At 38.8% G+C, this 27088-nt stretch overlaps 1 protein-coding gene across 2 annotated transcripts in view; it reads right to left on the reverse strand.

The window, feature by feature from the left end:
• Positions 1-27088, reverse strand: part of RMI1 (RecQ mediated genome instability 1) — a 67172-nt gene that overhangs the window by 31315 nt on the left and 8769 nt on the right. The window contains exons 2-3 of one of the 2 annotated variants that reach the window (XR_010720524.1): positions 14491-14653; positions 9487-9561 (exon numbers count right to left, since the gene is read on the reverse strand). The gene's annotated coding sequence lies outside the window, so the exon portion shown is untranslated. Of the gene's footprint in view, positions 1-9486; positions 9562-14490; positions 14654-27088 lie in introns of those variants that run through there. The other variant, XR_010720523.1, reaches the window with a different exon arrangement.

Here is a 27088-nt window from a genome sequence, read left to right on the forward strand (position 1 = left end):
TTCGAGGTCTTTTCCAGCTTTAACAATTCTATGATTCATGGTGTAGTATCAAATAAAAGAACAAGAAATGGAGAGATAGATGAAGTTTTTATGTCACTCCTAGTTGAATTTAAATACTAAGACATTATGATGTTGAAAAAATTGTAAACAGGGAAAGATAATATGTGGAATTTTCAATTTAAACCAATATTTAATTATGCAACTATATTGTTGAGATATCATCAAGTATCAATTTACCTTTTTTTGTGCAATAAGTACAACTTACATGTTGAATTGGTTTTATTATCTTTGGAAGTATCATTTTGAAGAATATCAGAAGAACAAAAAAATCTTTAGGAGAAGCCTATATTTTACATAAAGAAGCTAATTATTTACAATTAAATAGCATTAGGATTTGCTAATCTCTCTGCTTCCATGAGCTCAGAAATACCACAGAAAAATCTGCCATTGCATAAGGGCATTACTCATTCTGGCCACCTGCTTTAAAGGTTCTTTCCCAAATCTCTTTATGATCAGTTTTGAGCCCTGAAATGAGCAAGAATTAAGAAGCATCATTTCTTCAAATGACTTCCATTAAAAAGGTGAGGAAAACAGTGTCTGCAACTTCTTCTCTTGATTTTCACTGTTTAATAGCACTTAGTACTTGCAGCTCCCTTTCGTTTCACTCATACAATACCTCCAAACATTTAGAACTTCTTAAACACAGGCTGCCTTTACTTAGTCTTTTAAAGAAGGAAAAAAAAAAAAACCCAATTATTTGACCACTCTCCCAGAGACACCCAGATTTTAAATCACTGACCACTCTAAAATGACTAAAAAGATTTTCATGTTATAATGGCAATACCTTGTCCAAATGGTATCTGAAGTGTTTCATCTTTTTACCAGAGAGGAACATAGCTGTGTTTCATGACACAGGTAGGCATAGTCTAAAAATCTTAAGAAAAGAAAAAATTATAATTTTTGAGTATTTACTGACTTGTGTTTAATCTCTTTGTATATGACAAGAAGATAGATCCATTTTCAGTACTTGCACACCACCTTTGATAGACTTCTACTATCCGGGCTCCTGCTCCTATGATGAAGATAAAAAGGTGATAGAGTTACAACCTACTGTTCTGCTTAGCCTAAGAAATTGCAGTGCTGCCAGCTCCTCTTCTTGTGAAAGTCAGAATTATTTTATCAGGAACTGAAGTGACAGCAGTACTTTGCCCCTTTCAAAGAAAGATGCTGTAAAGCAAGAAAGAAATCTAATCATGGAAAATAACAAAGAGTCAACACATAATGATCAATTCTTCAGCTACTTAATCAGCTATACAATAGACCATATAGCAATTCCCCTGCCCTTTCCAGTATGGTGCATTAATAAATAGCAACCTTTAAACAAACACAACCAAGATGCATTCCAAGTGCACTCCAGGACTAAGTGGGTCTTGTTAATGAAATAGAATGTAATAAAACATATGCTTGAGGAGGTTCTCTTTGCTTCTTACCAGTGGTTGTCTGGTTAACCTGGATATGTGTATATTTTAAATGTTGTTGGCAAAAAAATAGATTAAATGTAATGCTATAGTAAACAGGAGGCTGCAGCACATGGGTCTACAGTAAAACAACAGATGGCACAGGTTAAATCTATTTTTTAGCAGTCACTTGGCAAGGAGACTGGAAAAGAGAAAGAGAAGAGACAAACAGATGCCAGGTGTAATATAATAACACTTGATATAATAGGTCCACTGAAATATGTTTCATCTACTTCTCTCTTTTAGCCTTCCACCAGAAATTTTAGGAGTCTACTGTTTCTGATTAGGAATCTTTAAAAATATGCACAATGCTTACTCTGGGATATGCTGAATAGCTGGTTTTCTACCACTGAAAAAACAGGGACTTTTTTATTACTTTAAGTGGAAAATCAGGGATGAGAAGCAGCACAAAGTCTTCAAACAGTGATGGTCAGCTAGTTTGCCATGGCAAAGCTGGATAGCTTAACTGCTTTTCTGTCTGTTAACTGCTTTCACACTAAACTCTCCCCCTTATTTGATTATTGTAACACTGCAATGTAGTTCTTTCTAAATTAGGATTCCATTTTTCACAGGAATTATTCTAGTTTCCTCCATGAAGTTACATACTAAAAATGTTTTTAGTGTTTTAATTTTGGCTTTAACCTTGAAGTCCTAGTGAGCAATACAGTGGTGTATGTGTTCTGAAGATAATTATTCTGAAGATAATTATCTTCTTTCAAAGGTTTGGAGTTCATGGGAAACAAGCTAGCTTGGTCACTGTTAAATCAATCTCACATCATATCCTTTTCTAAGTATAACTTTAATTCTGAGTGATGGTGATGACAGCAACCGTATCCCAGCCATGGTCAAAGCGAATTTCTATTTCATGTGGTATCACACTCTGTTATTGTTTCCAGGGCGGCCTCCCTTTCACATGGCAGCTTTTTCAGGCAGCTAGTTCCTTGTTCCTGTATAGTAAGAGCAGAAAAAACCTACAAAAGTCTCAGATTACCTCTTTTCCATTGTAAAAAAGATACATCTATTGATAAATACATTAGGATGTGTTATTATCCATTATTCAGTTCTACAATTAGTGAACATCTGGCATGGGGAAGATGAGATGCCTGTTTACTTACCATCTGTATTAATGTTGATTTCCAGCAGGCAACAGTGAGCATGCCATTTACACCTGTTTAAAGGAGGCAAGTGTGAAACAAAAATAATTTAACTAATATTAAGGAGCTACATATTTAAATGTTATCTTTAAAGTAAAAATACCTATTTTAAAAGTATCATTTATATGAGATTTCTTTATGGACTTGAAACAAAGCTAACAAGAATTGTGAAAGGCCAGTTTATTTCAAATTTACAGAATAACAAGGTCAAGAGGTATAACACTGTAGGAGAGTATAGCCAGATAAAAATAATTTTGTTTTGTCTAGCTGATATTATCCAGTAGAGCTGAATCATGCTGATTTTCAAATATAGTTAGAAAAAACCCAATGAAACAGCCTCTTCTGTAAATTGCAGTTATAAAAGCCTGATAATGTTTGTTTGACCTGTGTTGGCTGTTCAGTTGTTCTGTGTCTTTGGCCTACAAATTTAACACATTTCCATTTTAATGTGCAGACTAGAGATTTGAAAGAAACATATGGACATGTCATGTTTGCAAATCACCAGTAACTTACAGAGAAATTAAATGTTGAACAAAATTAAGAGGAATAAAATATTTGTAAGAACAACCATAAGAACCTCCATAAGTTCACATCTAAGACTGCAAATAAAACAAGTGGCAGAGGTGAAAATAGTAATTAGTAAAGATTAGTTAGACTAGTATCCATGGAATAAAGGAAGATTATGCACAAATTTGTGGATAATTATTCTTTAATATGTGCAGGGGTGTGTTTTTCTCAGTGTTGAATGAGTTTCTGGATGGCTTACTAAAGGCAAGGCAACGTTCACGTACCAAGTAGTATATTTATCAAGAACATTGAACTTTTGACCCGATGCCTTAAGTTTTAGCTTTCATATTTTCCAGATTCTGCACTGTATTAGTATACAACTGTGAACTTCATGTGAAGTGTTTGCAAGTTCCCTTCCCATTTTAGTTACACAAAACAATCCTTTTCCAGCCCAAGAACCAAGGACATGTTGCAGCTTCAGGCCTAAGAAGCATAAACAACAGCAAATTGAGGAGAGCAAACTGGGAGGACGGGACTTCACAACCTGAAGCTGTAACTGGGTAATTGACCCCAATATGTAAATGGACCAGAACCTATAAAAGCGTGAGAACTCATGTTCATCTTGGGTGTAGCCTCGCTGGGCACTTGTACTGCCCAAGGTGTATTCTTGAGAGGCCTTTTTAATAAATACCTACTCTATTCCTTTAACACTGTCTAGCCTCTATTCCAGGTAGCCTCTCAAGGCTTCAGACCCATATATATGTCCAAGTAACCCAGAATGCTTTTCAAAAAGAAATGGACAGAGAAAGAAATAAAAAGAAATTCTTATTAGAGACAACTGAGGAAGGAAAGACATCTAAAGAATATGTTTTAAATACAAATAAAATCATCAAATCATCCTTGTTCTGTATCGCATGATAGAGAGGGATTACAATATAGCTGAGTAGAGAAGCTGGCTGTAAAAGTACATGGTGAGATGCACATGTGCCCAAGAGTTGGGCTGTTGAAGAACAGTGCAACCAGGGATGAGTGGATGGAGCTGCCAAGATTAAAATGTCTCAGGAGGATCTGGACTGGCAACATGAGGGTGAATTATTTCTGACTTGGTGAATATTTCTATAAATGTGTGTGCATACAGTCAGAGGGTGTAGGATGTGGGCATGATGTAAATGGTACAGAATACAGGGTGGATATAGCCCAAGTTCCAGCCATGACAAAGTTCATTTTTGCCATAGTCATGAGGGAGTGGAGCCCCTTGTCGGCATGGCTGTAAGGTTGTTCTCTACCCACCTCACATCATTGCTGAGAGTGGGGCTAGGGGACCCTCTGGCTTCTGGGAAGAAGGGCATGGTTTCCAGTTGAACAAATATGGCAGACGGAGGGAAGCAGGTGTTTCATCAGCAGATGGTTCATTGTCTCAGACTTTGTGAGCATTTTACACATAAATCAGCCTTTCTTTGTATGCTTTTTCTAGTAATGTTGTTGCTGTTGCTGCTCATTTTCTTGTCTCATTGCTCTTTCCAGTAAATTGCTCTTAACACATGATCTCTGTCTTTTGTGCATTCCTTGTGGTGTAGGGAGGGGAAGTGAGTGGTGGTGTGGTTTTAGCACAATTACTAAATTGGGGAATACCATTGCTAAGCCACAACAGTCTTATGGTCCTGCATCCCAATACCTATGTATCTAGCCCCATCCTGAGGATCACACCATAAAGATCCTGATGCTATATTAAGTTTTATTTGCACAGAAAAATCACATGGTCACATTCTGGCCACCTTAGATTTCCATTCCCATTTTCCATAATCAGAATCTGAGTTCTTTGTCACAGATCTGCCAGAGACTTCTGCTGCCTGACCATAAGCTGAATTATTTATCCTCTTTAGGGAACAAGAGTAGCACACAGGGAATTCCAGACCTTTTCTCAGAAAAGTCTGTCGACCTAATTATTTGGAGTAATAATTTTCTGAGGGCAGAATTTACCAATGTGCTACTCCTCTGCTCTTCTGCACAAGAGAGAGAAAATACAGTCCTTTTCGATTCCTACTTTTTCAGGAATCCCTAGGAAGATGTAAATCTGACAAGGATTGCTATACTTCTGCCTGTGAGACCAGTGAAGAAGACTAGAAGTGTATGGAAGTGTATGGCAGCAGTTCAAAAATCACCACCTGCAAGCTGGAATCTCCAGTCAAGCCCTAGTTAATTTTGGCATTTGGGAAGCAAATAAATAGACACAGAATCACATTTGCAGTCACTTCTGAGTGACAGCTACATGGGCTGTAGCTTGGTCTCAGGGACAGCATATTGAAGTGAATGGAAAAAAGCTGTTGATTTTGTTTACAAGGTGATATTAACTTGGGGTTGTGGCTGCAGTCTTTAAGAAACAAAATTTGTAACACTTCTCAGAGTCACATATCAACTAACAGGTAAGTAACTCAGTTCCACGCCTCTCCTGGTTTTCTGGGAAAAAATGAAAATAAGTACATATCTGTATTCATATAAAAATCTCTACACCTATATACTTTCACTTTTTCATGTACAGAAACTTTCATGATGATAAGCATGGTGACAGCTAAACTAAGGCTATATCTCTAACAAGAGGTTTCAAAAGATCTAGTAATATCCTCCAAAATGACTGTGATGCTGGAACCAAGTTCTGTTTTCTTATACCTACCAATTTGCCTTTCTTGAGATAGCTTATAATAAGCAGGTCCAAGACAATATGAACCTGCAATCTTCCACCTTAGTGCCAGCAATGGAATTATCACCCTATTGTTTGCATTCTAAGCTCTGTTTCTGTTTCAACTAACCTTTGATCTGCACTCAGAAGCACCAAATTTTTCCAAATATTTCTGAAAAATCTCTCCTCACACTTACAAGCAGTATAATATCCTATCTGGAACCATGTGTACACTTATTGAAGGACAATAAATGCTATTTCTCATCTGTTCTTTGAAACCCAAATTCAGAGGTTGTGTGATATAATGAGCAAGCACCATGAGGAAGGAGTTTTTTGTAGGACTGCCTGCACTCCTCCTCCCGTTGTTCTGAAGAACCAGACAGACACATTCGCTGGCCACAGCAAATCTTGAGAATCCTGTTGAGCACTAATAATTACACCTTTATCAGTATTAGATATTAGGTCTACATAGATAAGAATTTATTTTCTGTTTTTCCAAGACAGCTTTCTCTGGATGTGAAGGTAATTTTGGAAGCATATAGAAATTCCTGCTGTTGTTCTGGGACACCCTCATCTAAAAATATTAACTCACCATAAAGTAGCATTCTAATTAGAATTTTGATCCAGAAAATTTCCAGCACAAACTTTGATTGAGTCAAATCAGTGCATGGTATTGGCCAAGTAAACCATGTGAATTTTGGTTTGCACATAGCCATCCATGAGTCAGAATACATTGAAATGTGAATTTTGGATGCACATATCCATCTATGAGTCAGAACTGAATGTGATGGTTTGAAAGCAAAACAAATGAGAGGCTCCAAGTCAGAGATACAATTTAATAGGAAGAAGGAAAAAAAAAGTAAAATAAAATAGATGCAATAATACAAAAGACCACTGACAGAGTCAGAATACTACCTGAGCAGAGTGATGGAAGCAGTCCAGATGAGATGATCTTCCTGAAGCAGTGATCCTGTAGAAAGGTCTGGTAGCTCTGGTCCTCTGGGAATCCAGTGGGTCAGGACCCCCTGTACTGTCCCAAACCCCAGATTATATCCAGGTGAGAATGCTTGGTTCCTCCCCCTGGGCGGAGCATCTCACAATGGGATGATGACTCATGCAGAGGGTCTTTGGTGGCCCATTAAACAGAGATAACTCCCGGAGGAAGTTATCTTTGAGTCATGGGCAAGGCATTTGATGGGCCATTAACAGAAGATAATGGCCCAGAGGGAGGGAGTCTGGGAAAACATTGCCCCACCTGGATTCAACAGTTCATGAAGATGGTGATAGAATACTTTGTGCACATCCTATGCTGTAACCCAGGCCACTGAACCTGCTCACTGATCAGTTCTCTGGTGCCTGGTGCCATAATATGCTGTGGGCATTAAAGTTTGACACACACTGTACAGAATGACTGAACTGATTAACTTAAACAATTAGAGAAGGCTTCTAGCTATCTTAATGACTTTCAAGTACTATTATTACATACCAACAGGAACATTATGACATTCTGAATATGATTTATTTGTGTTGTCACTACTTTCAGAAAAATTAAGAATGGATATGGAAGTCAAATTTCAATAACCTTAGATCATAGTTTCTGTGTACAGGTACATCACAAATAAGACCTAATTGATCGGAAAATATTTAAATTAGTAAATCTGGTTGCAGCATTTTCAAAAACCACACTTTTGAGAAAAACCCCCAATTGTTCAAGCTGAAGTATAGATAAGACATTGTTAGCTCTGTGGAGTTTTTCTGTTGGAAAGATTTTAAACATCCTAAGTCAGGCAGTTATTTCCGCTGAGAGAAGATGAAATTGAAAATCTGAATAATTTATTTAAAAAATCCTATTACAATGCAATTTTCCTTCTGAAAATTCTTTAAAAGTCTTGGTTCTACTCCAGAACAAAAGAGAAACAAACTTGAGAAGTTTAATTGTTACAGTGAAATGGAATTTTAGCTTTTTACCAACTGTAATTATATCATTGTTTTCCAGAGGATTACAAAACTAGACTCAAAATATTTATTCAGACAACAGTACTTTTTAGAACATCCTCTGCCAGGACCTCTCAAGAGCAATTAATTAAGCCTTGCAATATTCTAGCCATGAACACCACACCTGCCTACTACGGAAAATATAGAGATTTAATAATTTTCTAGTAGCTTACCATCATATCTCCTAACTGTTCTTTAACCTGAACATAATGAATATCATATTCTAGGAGCTAATGACTATAAGTAAGCCAACAGAAAATACTATTGCTCACAAAAGGAGTGCCTGCAAGTTTCAGAGGAATATAAGCAAAAAACCCCCCTTATTTAGTAAGTGACTTGCTATCTGTAAGTAGGAAAGTTCAAAATAATTTAGTTTCTTTTTTAAAAAAATAAGACAGTTCAGTATTGAGTCATCATCTTGGATGATTGCTTTAAGGATCAGAAGCACAGGTAGTGTTTTTCTTGGACATTCCAGCAGCAAGAAAGAATAACAAAAGGAACAGGCAGACGGATCAATTGAACACAAGGATACAAGTGGGATGTAACTGGAAAAATTTTGAGCTTTTTGACTGTGGAATGGTGTATTTAACACCTGATCTACCAACATCTGATGGGATGTACCTTTCTCAGAGAAGGAAAAGGGTTGTAGCACAGGAGCTAGCAGCGGTCATTGGTAGAATTTTAAACAAGTTTTGAAGTGGGGAAGGAGCTAAACCAGGCTTGCCAGTGGTAAGGAGTGGGATGGCATGCCAAAACTTGAGGAACTGAGTGCTAGAGGCTTCCTTCAGTCTGGTCCAGGAGGTGTTAACTACAGTGAACCACACTTGAAATATTTCTGCACAAACATATGCAGCATAAAAAGTGAGCAAAAGGACCTCAAAGCATTGGTCCAGTCCCAGAGACATGACATCACTGGCATAAGTGAATTCTAGTGGGATGAGCTCTGTGAGTGTTGTGCCATGTTGGATGGTTACAGGATCTTTAGGAGGAATAGGCAGGTGATGTGGGTGGGTGCCATTGTATATAATGGAGGGCTGGAATGTATGGAGCTTGCAGTTGTCACTAGCAAAGCTGAGAGCCTTTGGGAAAGGACTGGGGACAAACAAATAATGCAGATGTCAGTGTGAGAATTTACTATAGACATCCTAGCCAGGATGATAACGCCAATGAATTATTCTTCTGGGAACTAAAAGACACCTGTAAATCAATTGTCCTTGTCCTGACAGAGGTCTTCGGCTTGCCAGATGTTAACTGGGGAAACCACACAGATGGCACAAACAGGTCCAGAAGATTCCTAAACAACTGTTTACAACATTCCTAAACTGAATGATTGTTATGGATTGAGTGAGAGTTTAGACAAGCCCTGCCTTAGGATCAGATTTTTGGCAGCAGCTCTAAATCCCTGCACCTAAATCACTCTGGTTTGCAAGTTCTTAAGGATGGCAAATCAGGTCTATTACAAATTGACTTATTTACTGAATAGAAAGGAGATTAACATGCAAAACTAGAGTTACTTACTAGACAGGATAAACCAAAAAGAACTCGTAGTAGTTTATATAAAAGAGTGTATGACATAAAGGTACCTATATTACAGCTAGCAACAAAATAGTATAGATTAGAAGTCAATGTCACTTACCACTGACAATAGTGTACCAGAGTGATGATAGTCCTTTCTCACATCCCCCAGGAGAATAATCATGAAGTAGGCATCCTGATTTTGAGAAGAAAACTCCACACATTTTAGGGAATGTACAAACTTCTGCTTTCTGAAAGTATGGTTTAGCTTTTATAGTTTGTGAAGTGAGGTGTCTGTCAGTCAGAAATTCCAGCTTATCTTTCTACATCTGCTTCCAGAGCAAGAAGTTTATGGTCAGCTGAAAGCATCAGTCACGTGGCACTGAAATAACTGACAACAAGGCAAACTGTCCTGATCGAGTTACTTCACCAAGGCTCATCTAAGGCTTATATGAAAGATGCCCTGAGATATTGCACCAGCTAACAAACAACAGATAAACTCTCCTGTGGTGGGGGCAAAAGTCCTGCTACAATGATAACTTCATGGTACATGTACTAAAGGAGTTGATCAACGCTCCTTGATGTGTTGCTTGTTAACAGAGAAGGTCTCATGAGAGAAGCACTGACTGGGGCTGTCTTGGTCACAGCAACCATAAAGTGATCAGGTTTAAAATCTCTGTCCATTGGAAAAGTGCCAGCAAAACTTCAACTCTGGACAGGGCAGAGCAGATGTCAGGCTGCTCAGAGTAATAGTGAGAAAGGCACTATGGGGAAAATGTTTTTGAAGGTGCTGGGGTCCATCAGTGCTGGTCACCTTTTAAGAATCTCCTCTGAAGAGCACAGGAGTTGACCAAGGGAAGCCAGTTGTGATATTTCTGGACTTCAGTAAATCTCACAGATCCTTCTGAACAAAATATCCAGCCCACTGCTGGATAAACATGTCATGGGATGAGAGCAACTAGCTCTCATGGGTCAGACACAAAGGATTATAGAGAATAGGGTGACATCAGACTGGGAATCTGTCATTGGAGGGGTTCCACAGGGCCCCATTCTCAGCCCTCTGCTCTTCAACATCTTCAGAAATGACCTGGACACAGAACTGAAAGGGATACTGAGCAAATTCACACATGATACAAAACTGGGAGGAGCTGTTGACTGCCCTGAGGGGAGAGAGGCCCTGCAGAGAGACCTTGACAAATCAACAGGGGAAAGTGCTGCATTCTTCATCTGGGATAGGGCAACCCTGGATGTATGGACAGACCAGGGAATGAGACCCTGGAAAGCAGTGCCATGGAAAGGGACCCGGGGCTCCTGGTCAGTGGCAAGCTGAACATGAGGCAGCAGTGCCCTGGCAGCCAGGAGGGCCAACCCTGTCCTGGGGTGCATCAGGCACAGCACCACCAGCCAGGCAAGGGAGGGGATTGTCCTGCTCTACTCTGTGCTAGGGCAGCCTCACCTCAAGCGCTGGGGGCAGTTTTGGGTGTCACAATACAAGAAGGATCTAAACATATTAGACTGTGTCCAAAGGAGGGCAACAAAGTGAATGGTCTTGAAGGAAGCTGTGTGAGGAGCAGCTGAGGGCACCTGGTCTCCTCTTCAGCCCAGAGGAGACTGAGGGACAAACCTCACTGCAGTTACAACTTCCTCATGAAGGGAAGAACAGGGGCAGGCACTGATCTCTCCTCTGTGGTGATCAGTAAGAGGACCTGAGGGAAAGGCTTGGAGCTGTGTCAGGGGACGTTTAGGTTGGATATTAGGAAAGGTTTTTTACCCCAGTTGTGGTTGGGCACTGGAACAGGCTCCCCAAGGAAGTGGTCACAGCACTAGCCTGACAGAGTTCAAGAATTAAGACAATGTTCTCAGCACATGGTGTGACTCTTGGGGATGGTGCTGTGCAGGGATGGGAGTTGAATTTGATGAACCTTCTGGGTCCCATCCAACTCTGGATGTTTCATGATTCTATTCTATGAGTCTATTATTGTAACCAAGAGATGCATCTTTTATTTATTGAATAAGAGACCACTATTACATCTGAAATGTGGAGTAATTATTCTAAAAGCATTGATCAATTTGTTAAGAACTTTTAAGTAAAAATATAGAGTCTTTGTTGTTGCCAAAATAAGATTTACCTCACATAGCCTTAATCTGCTCACTGATATAAATACCACTTCCTTTTACTTAATTTCAGGAAAACATCTCAGAAGTACTCTAGGCCAAAAAGGGATGAAAAATGATTTTGAGATGGAAAATTGAAGTGGATTGATTAGGAGCAATTTTTTTATGTTTTACACAATAAAAAGATGAACTACAGGATTCATGGAGACAATTTGCAGAGCAGCCTCTTCTCCCTAATGGCTGCTAGACTAATGTAGAAGCACACACCTAGAAAGTAGGGAAATCCATTTACCCAATCACATAATTTAAGCAGTGAAGAGAAGTAGTGGATTTTTCCATTACCTTTTATATTAGCTTTTCTACATTCCACCTGTGACCCTTATTTTGAGAGTACTGCACTCCTTTAAACAACTCTGTAGGCATAATAAAGTTCCACTTCAAAATCTTCCAAAGTAGACTAAGGACATTTTTTTAAAAACTCCATAATTAGGGACATAACCAGTTTCACTAATTCCTGGTAATCTACTGTAAAACTAAACTATTTACTAAGAGGTCTAATAAATTCCCATCTACGGGAGCAGGAAAGAACATTTCCTGTTTTCCTTTGGAACGAAAACTAGATGTTACTCTCTTCTGATTACTTACTCTGTGGTTGTCCCCGGATCTGCAAATTTTGTTTTTAGTATTGACTGAGGGTTTGAGGTTTTGTAACAGGAAATAGAGTCCTATTTAAATCACAATAGGATTTCTTTTCTTTTAGTACTCTTCGTGTGATAATAGATAGCTTTGTGTTGCTGGAGAGATACAAAGTATATCCTTAGCTCCATTCATTGCATCAAGTCACAGTACACAGAATAATTATCTTTATGTTCCAGATGTCTCCTCTCAGGACCATTTCCATTAATTGTTGGAACTGCATTTAAAAGAATAACATCAGTAAAAACAACCCTGGGAGCGGAAGTTGATTCTGTGCAATGCTTTAAAGGTTTTTCTATTGAAATAAGAACTTGTTTTAAAAGGTATTTTCAAAAATACCCAGAAGGAAAATGCAAATGTATTTGAAGTAAATATTCTTCATTATTACATACTGAAAACAAACAACATGACTAGCAGTGTCAGGTTCCCTAGGAAGGTGAAATTCTTTTATAGATTGTTTGCTGATCTTCTGATGGATGTATACAATAAATGCAACGCGTTGTGACACTTCAAAATATTTTCTATAGTAAGACCAAATTAAAGAATTTATTCAGAAATAACTGCTTGAATTCTGCATTACACATACAAAGACTCCCAAAAATGTGGAGAAACTGTTATAGCTTTTATGGTAGGATAATTAAGATCTGTACAGAGAAAACAGAAGAACTGAAAATGCCATCTTATTTATTTTAATTACAGCAGCTCTACTTATAAAACATTAATATAGCTAACAACATTCTCATTGCACAATGCTTTGTTTTAAAACATGAGAGAAACCTGCAGCTTCCTGAAATATGTATTAATCTTAACTGCAGTAATTCAAAACCAAGGTTAAATATCAGCTACTTGTCTAAATACTGATTTGAATGCATTATTTAGATACTGTAAGAGCAAGGTTAGCATAGATGTATCAGTGTTATAGTATTTATGGATATTTCAGCAGTACCTAGGGTTTTAAAACAGACCTCACAATTACCTGGTTGGGGTGTTAGGGAAAAAAAGAAAGGAGTTAGTAAATATAAATTTTACAAAGACACATTTTAATTAACATATTACACATACGTGGGGTGTAATTTTTAAAATATAATTAGTATCTCATAAATGCGTTGGTAGTTTTGATCTGCCTGCTGCATGTGCTGGTAATCTCACTACATATAAAGGATTTACTGATGATTTAGATAAAATGAGCTAAGTAAATCACCCTTGGAAGAAATAAGACTTCTCCAAACCACACAGAGCTCATTACCTACTCCGGGAAAACAAAGGAACAAGTGAAAAATAGGCTATGATGTCCTATTTGAACAGCAGGAACTGGATTAGCCAAATTCTTGTCAAGCAAGAATAAATATGAATTTTAATGTCAAAAGAGATTCTGATAAGCAAGGTTTCAGATTTGGGCAATGTAGATGTATACATAGATAGAGATAGATCTAGGTCTAGATCTAGATCAATATATACTGACATTTAAAGCCAATTTACTAAAGAAGCAACTTTTGCAAACTAAGAGATACTATATTTTAAAATTACATAGTGACTTTGCAAACCAGAAAACCTCTATTTTTTTAGTACTGGACATAGCTGTCAGCACTTAATGTCTGTGGATTCAGTTCTTGATTTCATAAAGGTTTCCCTTTCTGCTACTGTGACCGCATCTTCTTTTCTATACCTTGCTAATGAATTGCACAGTTTGCAGACCTAAAATTAGAACCATGCAAAGAAGCCCATTTTATATCAGAGATGCCTTAAGATATGATTGCTAAGGGACAGAAGATGGGCCAGAAGAAGTACCCACCATAAACAGGACTCCACTGGCAAAAAGTGCCTTGGTGATTCTACATAATAGATAATACATATGGAAATTACACAGCTGTGGATAAGCAAAAATGGTACATTTGTAGGTTATAGTCCACTTTTGTTAGGGCAAAAAAAGCCTTTCAAGTAAACCCACTTTTTGTAGGAACAACTGCATCCACCCAGGGGTAGCTTTAGGAATATCCCAAGTATTGATATTCTTCAAAAGGAAAACATTCTGTATTTGGACCCTAAAAATCTTTACAGCCACTTATAATTTTACAGTCACGGGAAAATGCATTTGAAAGGATCTATTTTTTTTTATCGTTCTTCTCTCTTATCTCTATGATCATAGGCACCGCATGTCCAGCCTGGCTGCCTGTCCTTTTCTGCTACACCACCAAACTTCTATTTATTTCCAGCCCTGCCAGTTTCTAGTCTTCCAAATGTCAGCATCTGCCCATTTACCATCATCTTACAGTTCATGTGCAGACCCTTTCCCATAGCTGTTCAAGTTTCTCACCTCAGTTGTTCTTCTCTTTTTCTTCTGCAGGCCTCCACATAACCAAATTTCTTTTTCTCATTCTATCTGGGCCTTGCCGACCTCTTAGATTTCCAGCTTTGACTTACTGGAGTTCTGCCCAGGTACTCAGAAATTCAGGACTGTCCTCTGCACCTGGACAACTCTTAACAAAAAAAAAAAAAAAAAAAAAAAAAAAAAAAAAAAAAAAAAAAAAAAAAAAGAAGATTTGTTGTAGCTTTCATGCTTTCTTTTCCTTTAGCCTCTGCCTTTTCCATACTTTCTGTCTTCTGAAAACTCAGTTGTCTCCACTTCATTTGCCCATTTCTCTCTTTCAGAAGTTGAGGTCTGCAGGGCAGGAAAAACTCCTCTCCTCTTAGCTGTTGTGCTAAGTGCCAGAGTGCCACTGGTGCCAGTGATAGCAATTTTAAGGAAAGTCCTCAGCAGTTTAAGAGGCAGCACACATCATCCAGCCTAGTCAAAGCAGTGTGCCTTTACAGGGAGTGGTTGTGTGTGTAAAGTGGTTACCAACACAGACCCTACTTGCAGTAAAGTATCTATAACATAGTGTATACCAGAGTGAGATGGTAGTGCTGCCTCTCTTCCAGTTGTTATGTGCTTACCTGAAATCAAATAAAACCCAGAATCCTTGACTCTGCAGGAAAGCAAGGGTGGAGAAAAATTTTGAGAGTATGGATCCTCAGCTTGAATATCAGTAAGTAAACAAAAAACTTAATATTTTTGAGATGTAATAAAAAAAAAAAGTAGTTACACAAGCCTCCTGCTTCTTGGAGCAGAGATACCTACTCTACTCCTAATATTATTTCCCCATTGACTTCTTCTTATCACTTAAAACACTAGAACAAGAAGGAAATATGATGGAAAACTGCTGCATTCTGATAATCTTCATCTTGTAAAATAATCACCCAAAATTGTGTTCAGGATTGTGTGTGTGTAAACCAGAATTTTCTGGATAAAGAATTTATTCTACTTGATTTCTGGTATCTGAAAGGGCAATAAGTTGGAGGTAGCAATAAGTTACTGCGGTGCCCAGCCCCTTGATGTGGAAGACAAGGGATAGGGAGCAGAATGAACCTTCTACAGTCCAAGGAGAAATGGTCAGTGACTTACTAGATCACTTAGACCCACACAAGTCTACGTGGCTGGATGGAATCCACCTGGGGATACTGAGTGAGGTCTTGAAAGTGCTGAGCCACATTCTATCATTTATCATCAGCCCTTGTCAAATGGGGGACCTTAGATGACTGAAGGTTGGCCAATGTGATGTCCATCTACAGAAGGGTCAGGAGGATCCAGACAACTATAGGCAGTCAGTCTGACCTTGGTATCAGGGAAAGTCATAGAACAGATCATCCTGAGTGTCATCGCATGCCATTTGCAGGACAGCCCAGCCAGGAGGGGTTTGTGGAAGGCAGGTCCTACTTGAACAACATGATCTCATCCTGTGATCACCCTATGAAGTGGGTGATCCACTTAACTGATGGGGCAAAGGCTCTGAACATTGTCTACTGAGACATTAATAAAGCCTTTGACAACACTTCTTACAACATTCTCCTGGAGAATCTGGGTGTTCATCTCTTGGATGGGTCCACTGTCCACTGGGTTAAAAATTGCCTGGATGACTGGACTGAGAGTGCTGGTGAGCGGAGTTACGTCCAGTTGGTGGCCAGTAACTACAGGTTCCCCGGGGATCAGTATTGGGACCATGCTCTTTAATACCTAGATCAAGGATCTGGATGAGGGGACTGAGAGCATTCAGTAAGTCTGCAGGTGACACGAAGTTGGGTGGGAGTGTTGATCTGCTGTAGTGTAGGAAGGCCCAGCAGAGGGATCTGGACAGAGGCTGAGAACAACAGTATGAGGTTGAACAAGGCAAGTGTGGCGTCCTGCACTTGAGGCACAATGGCCCCAGGCAGCCCTACAGACTTGGGGCAGAGTAGCTGGAAAGCTGCTTGGTGCAGAGGGCCTGGGGATGCTGGCTGACAGTAAGTGAACAGAAGCCAGCACGTGCCCAGGTGCCCAAGAAGGTCAGTGGCATCCGGGCCTGTTTCAGCAAGAGTGTGGCCAGCAGGACTAGAAAAGGGACCACCCCCTGTATTTTGCCCTGATGAAGCTGCACCTTGCTTTGGGCCCCTCACTACACGGATGGACATTGAGGGGCTGGACTGTTTCCAGAGAAAGGCAATGGAGCTGGGGAAGGGTCTGGAACACAAGTCCAGAACTTGAGGATTGGCTGAGGGAGCTGGGGTTGTTTAGCCTGGAGAAAAGGAAGCTCAAGGCTGACCTTATCACTGTCTACAACTCCCTGACAGGAGGTCACAGTCAGGTGGCGGTCAGCCTCTTTTCCCAGGGAACCAGTGACAGGACAAGAGGTAATGGCCTCAAATTGCTCCAGGAGAAGTTTAGATTGGATGTCAGTAAAAATTCCTTCACTGGCCGGGTTGTCAAGCACTGGAACAGGTTACCCAAAGAAATGGTTGGGTCCTATTGGGGGTTAGGTTTGTTCCTTCTTTCTCTAAAGAATTTTTTCCCCATAAGTTACCAAGGAGACCAAGTGTTGGATACTTGAGAGTACTTAACCGAAACAAAGAGGTGGACAAAGTTGGAAGGGGGAGATAACAGTAGGTAAAAGACAGAGCTTGAGGCAGCTGCGGGCTCTTCTTTTTTCGGCGTTCGGGGAGAAGAGAGAACGGCTGTTGCTGGCTGGAAGAGTTTCATTGTGGCCAAAGAGATCCAGTCCTGGGAAATCTATTATCACCGGTTCAGCCTGAATCCTGAGTTTTCTCTGCCACCCGCGGGAGCTGGGCCGGTCCTGCCTCGCCTTCGGCTTCTTCGGCGCTGCTCCTCTTGCTACAGTGTGACCCTGCACCCCCCGCGCTGCCGAGACATCCTGCCCCTGCCCTCCGAGACACCCTGCCATCCCAGCTACCAGCCTGGGACTTTCCACTGTTTCAGCTTGGTGCTCTGAGGATCCTGCAGGGACACCGAAACCAAACTGCCCTGGGTTTTGTGAAACAAGGCCCTCAAGGTTCTTGGTACTGTTTTCGTTTGTTATTAATGCTGTAGTTGTTTGGTGGGGGGTTTTTTTGTGTTTGTCTGCTTTGTAATACATACTAGTAAATAACTGCTATTCCTATTTCCCAAATCTTTGCCTAAGAGCTTCTGATGGTAAATTTATAATTGAAAAAGAAAAAAAGGGGTGGGGGGGTTACACTCTCCATTCCAAAGGAAACTCCAGTTGTTTTTTTTTTTATTACCTGGCAGATACCTGTCTTCCCAAACCAAGACAGGTCACCATTCTTGGATGCATTTTAAACGTGTAGATGTGGAACTTAGGGACATGGTTTAGTGGTGGACTTGGCAATGCTGGATGAATGGTTGGACCCAATGATTTTAATGATCTTTTCCAATTGGAATGAGTCTGTGATTCTAAGTAAAGCATTATTTCATATCTGAAGGTTAGGATTAAGGGTTAGCGATTATGGAGTTTGGTTTAAGGTGTTACAGTTTAGTATTTGGGGTTATTAGGGTTGGTTTATGTTTCCTTGTATTATGTTTTATGTTTTTACCATTACCTACTTAAAAATGCCAAGTGAGTGTAGAGAAACAGTATAAAACACTTCAGTTAAAAAAATGCAATTACAAAAATAGTAGAAATGATAATGAATTTACAATTCAAAAACAAAAACCGGAAAGAATATGAGAAAAAGTATTATAAGCAGCACACAGAACAGTAAAGTCAGAAACTGGAAGATAGGATTACATTATTGGTAAGGCCTCTGTGTGATTGAGACACTTGTTCCTAGCAACATAACTAGTTCTGTGTATTTATTTCTCTAACCTAATGAAGATTTTCCTTGGACTAGGTCTATCTATCTTCATTGAATATACCAGTTATCAAGAAGATCTTTCAAACAATACTATAATTGCCACTTCATCTAGCTTTGTTAAAAATTCCAAATGATTATTAATTAACATTGTGATGATTAATGCTACTTATAAATGTTCAGTTAGCATTTTAAATCAGTTTTCATACTTAGATTAACTTGTGTGGGGATTTTTGTTGGCTGGGTTTTTTTGGAGCTGTTTTTACAGTTTAGTAATACTAATGATATGTGGATTGTGGCATTAATTGTACTTACAATTAGTGTAATGTACTTATGGCATTAATTGTACTAACAGATTAACCTGACTAAGGTTTGTGTGGTAACAGAAAGATGTAAGAATTTAAGAAAACTAGGGATAGATCTTAAAACCAAAAAATAGTTTTTCTTTGCACATAAGTATAGCAGTACCTGAAGCAGAGATGGTAGACAAAAACTAAATTTTAACAATATTTTATATTCACAAAAAACCTCTGATTATCTGGCATAGTCTGATTGTATCATTTTCTTGATTTCCAATGAAGGACTATTAAGTGCAAAGATACAGCCTGTGGGTGAGGATGTCCACAAGCCTAAGATTGCTGAAAGAATCCAGGAAGTAACACTTTACCCTTGCCACGCTACCCTCCACACCTAGTACTAGACATTTTCAGACAAAATGCTGGACGACATGAGTTACTGATATCAATCTTTACAGGCTTCCTTTATTGTTGGTTATATATTTAAAAAGCATTTAAAATTTCATGTGGTTGCCCTACTATTCCATCCTAAATTAATATTTGAATTCTTGTGTATGAGTATATTTTGTTTACAAATATTTTTTTATAGACTGGGAATGTGGAAAATCACATTTTGTGTTTACTGTATCATTTATATACTTTAGTAATGTGTTCTGAGAACTCATTAGGATACACAGATTGAAAATTCTCATTTAAAGTTGAATAGATGTTTAGCAACTTTAAAATTTTATTAGAACCCTTCCCTGCATTTCATTTAGAGGTTATTTCATAATTACTCAGTAAATAGGTCTTACGTATTTACTAATGCAGAAATGACAACACATGACACTGCTGAATTACAACTGCACAGCTGGAGAAGATACTTTGAGAAATAAAGAAAAGATAAATGCACTGTTTAAAAAACATCAGGGCAAAAGTCTGTACTGAGAATCTTTCCACAACTTTCCCCCACGCTCCCCTTCACTGTTGCAAATAGTGCTATGAAATTCAGCATGCTTGTTTATATTCTAATTAGAACCAGTTCATTCTTTACTTATGCAGCCTAGAGGAATTGGGATATTGGTACCTAGAAGAAAGCTATGATCCTAACCAATGGGAGGATTGGTGAAGTGCTGCAACAGAACATGTACTCACTGCATTGAGTTTAGTCCAATGAGTGAACAGGATGGTGTAGATTTGGGTTCAAAATATACTGAGACACACCATATTTTGTTTTTCTTTGGAAGTAAAGTCCTAAACATACAATTCCTTTCGCTTGTGTGATACCTGCATTGCATGCCCCTCTGAATTCTGTCAGGAAAAATGAAGTCAGCACAATGATTCAAGGCTGTTTAAAGATAATGTTTTATTACATTAACAGTTGGACTGATAACCTTAGAGACATTTTCCAACCTAAACAATTCAATGATTCTGTGTTACCATCTCTCAAAAAGACAAACGTTATTATTATTGCCACATTATTTTTATACTCATTCACAGAAGTACAGTATATACTTCAACACTTCCAGATGTAAGAAATTAGAGTTCAGTGGAATACTTATGAGAAAATAATGATTCGCTGTGCCTTCCTTTGTCTTTTGATAGGAAAATTTCAACAAGGAACATACTGTAGATACTAAGACCCCTCAAATTAAGCAATTTATTTCAATTATTTTGTGTATCTTCATTGGTAGCTTTAATCAGTATTAATACGTATGATTTTAATTTTCAGCTGCTTCTGCAGTTGAATTGGGCTTTCTACAATCACATATAGTTTTCAACACCACAGAAAGCTTTGATTTTCCCTTTTTCCATCCCTGCTTTTTATTATTCATTACTGCTCCCAATAAAGACATTATTTTATTCATGAAAGAAAACAAAGGCTACAGTAAGCTTTCTCTCATTTTGATATTCATAGTTCTACCTCTTAGCTTCCTTCCCTTCTGTTCTTGACTTCCTTCTTATATTTTCATACTACTTTCCTCCTACTGACTCCTAAGGATGACTGTTGCTATCCTTCAGCAGAACAGTGGCGATGGCTCTACACACAATAAACTGGCATATGCACTCTGCATGTCGTCCCCCGCCCCCCCCCCCCTTCTTTCCACCATTACAGCATTTCCTCCTTTGTACTTCAGGGAACTGGTTCAAGCTAAAATCCAGCCCAACAACTACAGAGAATTTTTAACCCAGCAGCTAATGGTGATAGTTTTGATTGTTTTTAGCACTGCTGCTATGCAAGCATGAAAACAGGGCCAGAAAAGGTTTAATACCTTCAGTGTAGTATGGTTTATATAGAACTAAAGCAAATCTAAGCCATTAAATGATCAGGTCCTTAACCTTTTTTCAGTCAGCCAAATCCTACCCAAAATTTTAGGTGCAACATGGGCATTATTTTATTCACTGGGTCTATTACACAACTTTTAGGAAAATTACACAAATTAAATCAGCTTACAGATCTTTATACCAATATCACAATGTCCAACAATTGTCAGTCTGTCTCAGTCTTACCACAATAATTAATTGCACTGAACCTGTTCCCCATAAAACCCAAACAAATTCACTTCCCCTTCTTGAAAAGCATGAGGTTACCCAAGGTATCTGAGAGGTTTGTAAGCTTCTGTAGAATTAATATACAAGTTTTTGCTTTCAACAGCATTCCAAATGAGACAGGATGGTAAAAGAAAACATAGAGCAGCATGAAGCTTTTGGCAGATGAGTTCTGCTATGAAAATGTCCAACAAAAGTTTTTCTATTGATTGCTCTGTGCATACCACTAGAGCAACATCAAGCACACTACATGTGCAAAGCACATTGCTTCCTTGCCTAGGACACCAACCTTAGTTTATTTAAATAGACTTTTCTACAGAAATCAAAGTAAATTAAAGCCAGTGTATGATGCTTGGGATTTTTTAAAGTTGTTTTATTTGAGCTTTTGCCTTTCCCTCCTCCAATCAAGTAAGGAAAGTTCTTGCTAAAATACATTGCCTTTAAGATACCCGACCTTCTCTCCAACCACCCTTTTCTTTTCCACTAAAAAGTTCTCCTTCTCTAACAAGCCCTTACACTCTCAAAATGAAATCAGAAACAGACACACCATTTCCAAATATTATACTACTGTCATGATAAAAATTTGTTTTGCCTTCTTCTAACACAAAACATCTTTCTTAAACATTTAAATCCTTGGTATAATACAATATGAAAGTATTGGAAGTATTTCTCAGGAAGATGTAAAGCTCTAAATTACACTGAAGACATACTAGTATTGGATTCTTAGATTTAAAACTATTCATTTCACGAAATAATGAGTCTTCATAAATAACATAAACTGTGGATTTAAATCAGCTTGTTAAGATTATCAGAACATTAATATTTTTCCTTAGCACACATTTTCATGTATCTTCAGATGAGAAAAAAAAATTCTATAAAGAAAGCTTCCCTCTACAAAGAAGCAGGAACAGAAGCCTTAATATTTAATTTCTATCTACAAGATAATGGTTTGGTAAAAACTCTTATCAATACATAGCATACGGTTGAAACATATCAGATTCTGTGTCACATGGATAAATTACTACTAAAAATATGGAAAAGCAGACATGCTGCATTTTGCATACTTGCTTCTGTCTTTGCAGAGTGATTAACAACCAATACTCATGTATGGAGAAATAGTACTGAGCTGTCAATATTCGCAAGTATGCTACCTCTTTATTTTTGTAACCAGGGCCTAATTTACTGATTATTATAAAGGCTATTATGAAGATATCATTAGACCAAACTAACTCCCAATTTTATTTTCAAATAATAAAAATGGAAGAATGGTCACTGAATCAGGAGTTTTAAATGCAATTGGGAAAATGATAGTCACCTAACCAGTGTCACCTGATAGAAGAAAAACAGACTTTTAGGGTTTCTTGGTCTCTTGATTCGTCATCAACCATCACCAACATTAGACAGCAGATAAAGTACTTGCCTAGAGATAGAGGATTATTTCACACTGTCCTTTCTTATTTTACATTAAAAGATTATAACTCATATATTACAATACTGGTATTAGAAAATAAGGAGGTCAAAAATAAAAGATAATGTTGATTTTAAAAATACCATGAGAATTAGCCTCATGTTCTTTTATGAACAGCAATGGGCCCCATAAGGAAGACACCTACTTTGTCTCCTATTTTGTCTTTGCCTACATGATTCAATGTGATTCCATAGCGCTTAACAGCTGATGCTTGCCTTTGTCTCTGACCACCTCTAAAAAGACCCAAAAATCTATTTCAGTGCTCTTCCATAGACTAACATTTATTTTAAAGTAATATAATATTTATACAGGCCCTTACTGCACATATGCTTGGCAGAATATTCTAGGCAGCTCAAACAAATTTCTCAATATTTGCATTTGAGCTACCCATTTGTAAATAAAAGGTTTAAGACAAATGATGTGTTTTCATAAAAAGATATCTAATGAAGGATAATTTGAATGTTTTACGTTCCAAGTAGATCCTTATTTACACTTTCTACTTAATAGCACTTTCTACTTTGGAGAAACTGTATGAGGGAATTACACTAACAGTTAGTACAAGGGAGTAAATCAGTCAAGCGTGTGCTTAGACAGCCAGCAGTATTAGGAGCTGCTGTATTTCTTTAAGGTAAATGATAGATTTGTTGTTTAATAGAAATAATACTTGCCCAAATTCTATATATAGTACACATCTGTTAAATGATGATTGTACTGTAATTGTAAATATAAAAAGACATTGTCCTAGGAGCAGGAAAGTCAGTTGTGAATATTTAGGTTGAAATTACATTTATTTCCTAAATGCTGGTAGTGGAACACAACACTTCCTCATAATTACCACAAATCACAATCTTTTCCATCATAGATTCTTTGTGTTCAACATAGGTGTATTTTCACCTTAGCATTTTAATGTTTTTTAATTTGAAAGAATACTTCCTGAAGGTTGTTATTCTGTCAATACTTAAAAAGTGAGATCAGACTTTCATCTTCTGCAGTTACTGCTATCATTGCCTCATTCTTGAACTGTGATTATCAATATCAATAAAAAAAATCCTTGACCCTTTAAGCAGAAATCCTAACCTGCTTTTCATAGAATAATCACAGAATTGTCAAGGTTGCAAGAAACCTTTAAGATCATCCAGTCCCACTGTCCAGCATTACTACTGTAACCCTATAAACCACACCGCCCAGCAACAGATCCAGAATCCTCTTGAGCACCTCCAGGGATCGTGAGTCTACCACCTCCCAGGAAAACCTATTTCCTGACCACTCTAACAGTGAAAAAGAATTTTTCTACTATCTAATCTGAATCTCTCATCACCCGTCTCATTTTAAGGCCATTTCCTCTGATCCTCTCACTGCAGGCACAGTAGAGGAGACCAGCGCCCACATCACTGCACTCTCATTTCAGGGAGTTGTGGACAGCGATGAGGTCGCCCCTGAGCCTTCTCTTCTCCAGACTAAACAAACCCAGATCCCTCAGCCATTTCTCATATGCTTTCGAGTCCTTTCACGAGCCTTGTTGCCGTTCTTGAACACTCTCCAGCACCTCAAAGTCCTTTTTAAAGTGAGGGGCCCAGAATTGAACACAGGATTCAAAGTGTGGCCTCCCCAGTGCCCAGTGCAGGGGGACAATCACTGCCCTGGTCCTGCTGGGTACACTATTCTTGATATAGGCCAGGATGCCATTGGCCTTCTTGGCCACCTGGACATATTGATTCATGTTCAGCCAGCTGTCAGCCAGCATCTCCAAGTCCCCTTCTGCCAAAGAGCTCTCCAGTCACTCCTCCCCCAGCCTGTAGCACTGCATGGAGTGGTTGTAATCCGAGTGCAGGACCCAGCACTTTGCCTTACTGAGTCTCATGAAATTGTCCTTCCATCGATTGAGCCTCTCCAGGGCTCTCTGTAGACTTTTTTTTTTTTTTTCCGGTATTCTCATCCTAGAAGAAAATTCCAGCCTACTAAGTATGCAAACAAAAAGTTGTTTAACATGGCACAGTGATCTATACCAGCTAAATCAACTGTATTTGATATCTCTGAAGTTTATACAGGGAATTCAACTTAAAAATCTAATTCAGTGTGCAGGGAGATGCTCATTTAGCTACTAAGAAGCAGTTAAGTATGGAATACCTCCCAGCTCCAACCTCCACCTACCCATAAAGGTGCTCAACAGGTCTGTAGATGCTCTCTCTCAGTCAATTGGACTGGAATTCCTACTGCTTTTTGAATAGCCACAAAACTGAGGCAAATTTTCTTCGCCACAATGACTCTGTGAGAGCTGCCCTGTTAAATAGGGAAATACCCTTATTCTGAGAGGCCTCCAATCTGTAATTCCTCCTAGGAAAATCTCTCTCAGTTCACCCACCTCAGCTCACCTCTCTGCTTTACGCTGTATTACCAATTCAGATAGTATTTGTGAAGCCTGCATTTTGCTCTCTTTTATATTACCAGAACTTTGCTGGAATCAATGTTAGTTTTGTCCATAAAAACAATGTAAAAGATGTTTTAGTATTCACCTGCCACAAAGCAGTCAGTTATACATTACCATGGTTTTTTAAGGATTATCATCTAGCCAAAAGTTTTCTTCCACTGTCTGTACTGCCCCTACAGTAAAACTATTTTAAAGCTAGCATTAACTGTGACTTGTACTACCTGTGATACAGGCTAAATAACTTATGGGTTACAAAAGCAACACAGACACCTGAAGAAGCAGGTGATCCATGAGAAGACGACAAGAAGCCTACTAACTTTCCCAAGCCTACTAAGCATCTGTAGAAAGGTAGCACAACCTACTGCAAGTAATGGGACAGGGAATGTAGTGATGCTGACTTAGAAGACATTGAGATCCCAGTGAACACATGACGTCATGGCTAACCTGAGCAGCCACAGGTCTGTGCTGTGCACAGCCAGTGTGGCCTTTAGGCTGTGTTGGGCTGTGCAAATCTCTCGGTGGTGAGACAAGCTCAGGCAGCACAGTGTTGGAGCAGCCAGCAGGCAGCTGACAGTTGTACCAGAGCTTATGCCACCTGCATGACCTTGCCTTTATCTGAAAGTGTTTGTTCCAATAACTAGTGTTTTAAATGGTATTTTAGAGTCAGAGTGTCTTTCCTACTGAGATCATATGTACCAGCATCTCCTTGTAGCAACAGACTACTCTGCAAACACATACAGCTCCACATGGGACCAGAGAGGGTGCTGGCTCATGTCCTAAGGACATTCTCGATGACACTGGAAAAGTTACAGCAGTACCTGATTAGTGGTAAAAGGCAAGTGCCACACTCATTTTCCAGGAGGAGGATCCAGGGAATTACCGACTTGACAGTCTGACCCCAGTCCCAGAGGTTAGAGCAAATCTTCTCTGAATCCATACCTAGGCACATGAAGGTGACAGTAGTTTGAAACAGTCAGTGAGGCCTACATTGCCAAGTTATGTCTGCCCAAGCTAATTCCCTGTAGAAAGAGGTGTCTGATTGTGTAGATAAGGGGCAAGTGGTAGAGAAGCTTACACATATGGCAGGGAGGGGCAAGAAATGAAAGGAAAGCAGCTAGAGATAGAGAACCAGTAGAGCACAGCTTGGACTTGCAGAAATATAAGTTCAACAAAGACAAATGCAAATTCCTTCATCCTTGCAGAAGTAACTCCATGCAACAGTATGGGTTGGGAACCAGCTGGTTAGGAAACTTCAGAGTAAGAGGCATGTGCACTTGTGTGCAGCTTAACAGAAGTCAGCCATATGACCTTGTGGTGGCAATGACCATCAGAGCCAGCAATCAGGTCCCAGAGAGCAAGCCACCTTCTGCTTTTGGCACTTTTGAGATTGCACATGGAGTGTTGTGTCCTATTTAGCGTTCCCTAGCACAAGAAAGCCACTGACAGTGAAGGACGTGGCCAGCAGACACTGCCAAGGTGGTCATGGAGATGGAGAACTTGCTATTTGCGGGAGATGGAGAACATGCCATTTGCGGGAAAGGATGAGAGAACCAAGTTTTTTAGCCTTAAGAAAATAATCAGAAGCTGGACAAATTCTAACAGACAAACACTGCAATTTCACCCTGTTGGAAAAGCCAGTACAATAAGGAAAGAAGTCCTTAAGAAAAACAGTAAAAGTGACAGACTGATACAAAAGTCTGTCATCCATACACATTTAGGTGAGCAGCTGATTTGTAAAAAACTTGCCTCTTCAGTTGAATTCAGAATTGCAATGTCAGTTTACCTTTATCCTCTCATTTGCTGCTATTACTATTGGTATTCTGTTCCTTCTAGGACCATAACAACAGAGAATAGGATCTGAAATGAGAGGTATTACTTATATTTTAAAGGCCTTTCTGCCTTTTTCTCTCAGACTAATACATTTAATTTTCTTTGCCACAAGATAATTCAGAAACATTGTACTATAAATCATTCTTTCCTCCCTTTAACAAAAAGCTTAAAGTTGTCAGCTTTTTATTCAAAACAGAAATGT

Source organism: Chamaea fasciata, unplaced genomic scaffold (genome assembly GCF_029207755.1).
Source record: "Chamaea fasciata isolate MVZ Bird 193981 ecotype frontalis unplaced genomic scaffold, bChaFas1.0.hap1 SCAF_4, whole genome shotgun sequence".
NCBI classification, from domain to species: domain Eukaryota; kingdom Metazoa; phylum Chordata; class Aves; order Passeriformes; family Sylviidae; genus Chamaea; species Chamaea fasciata.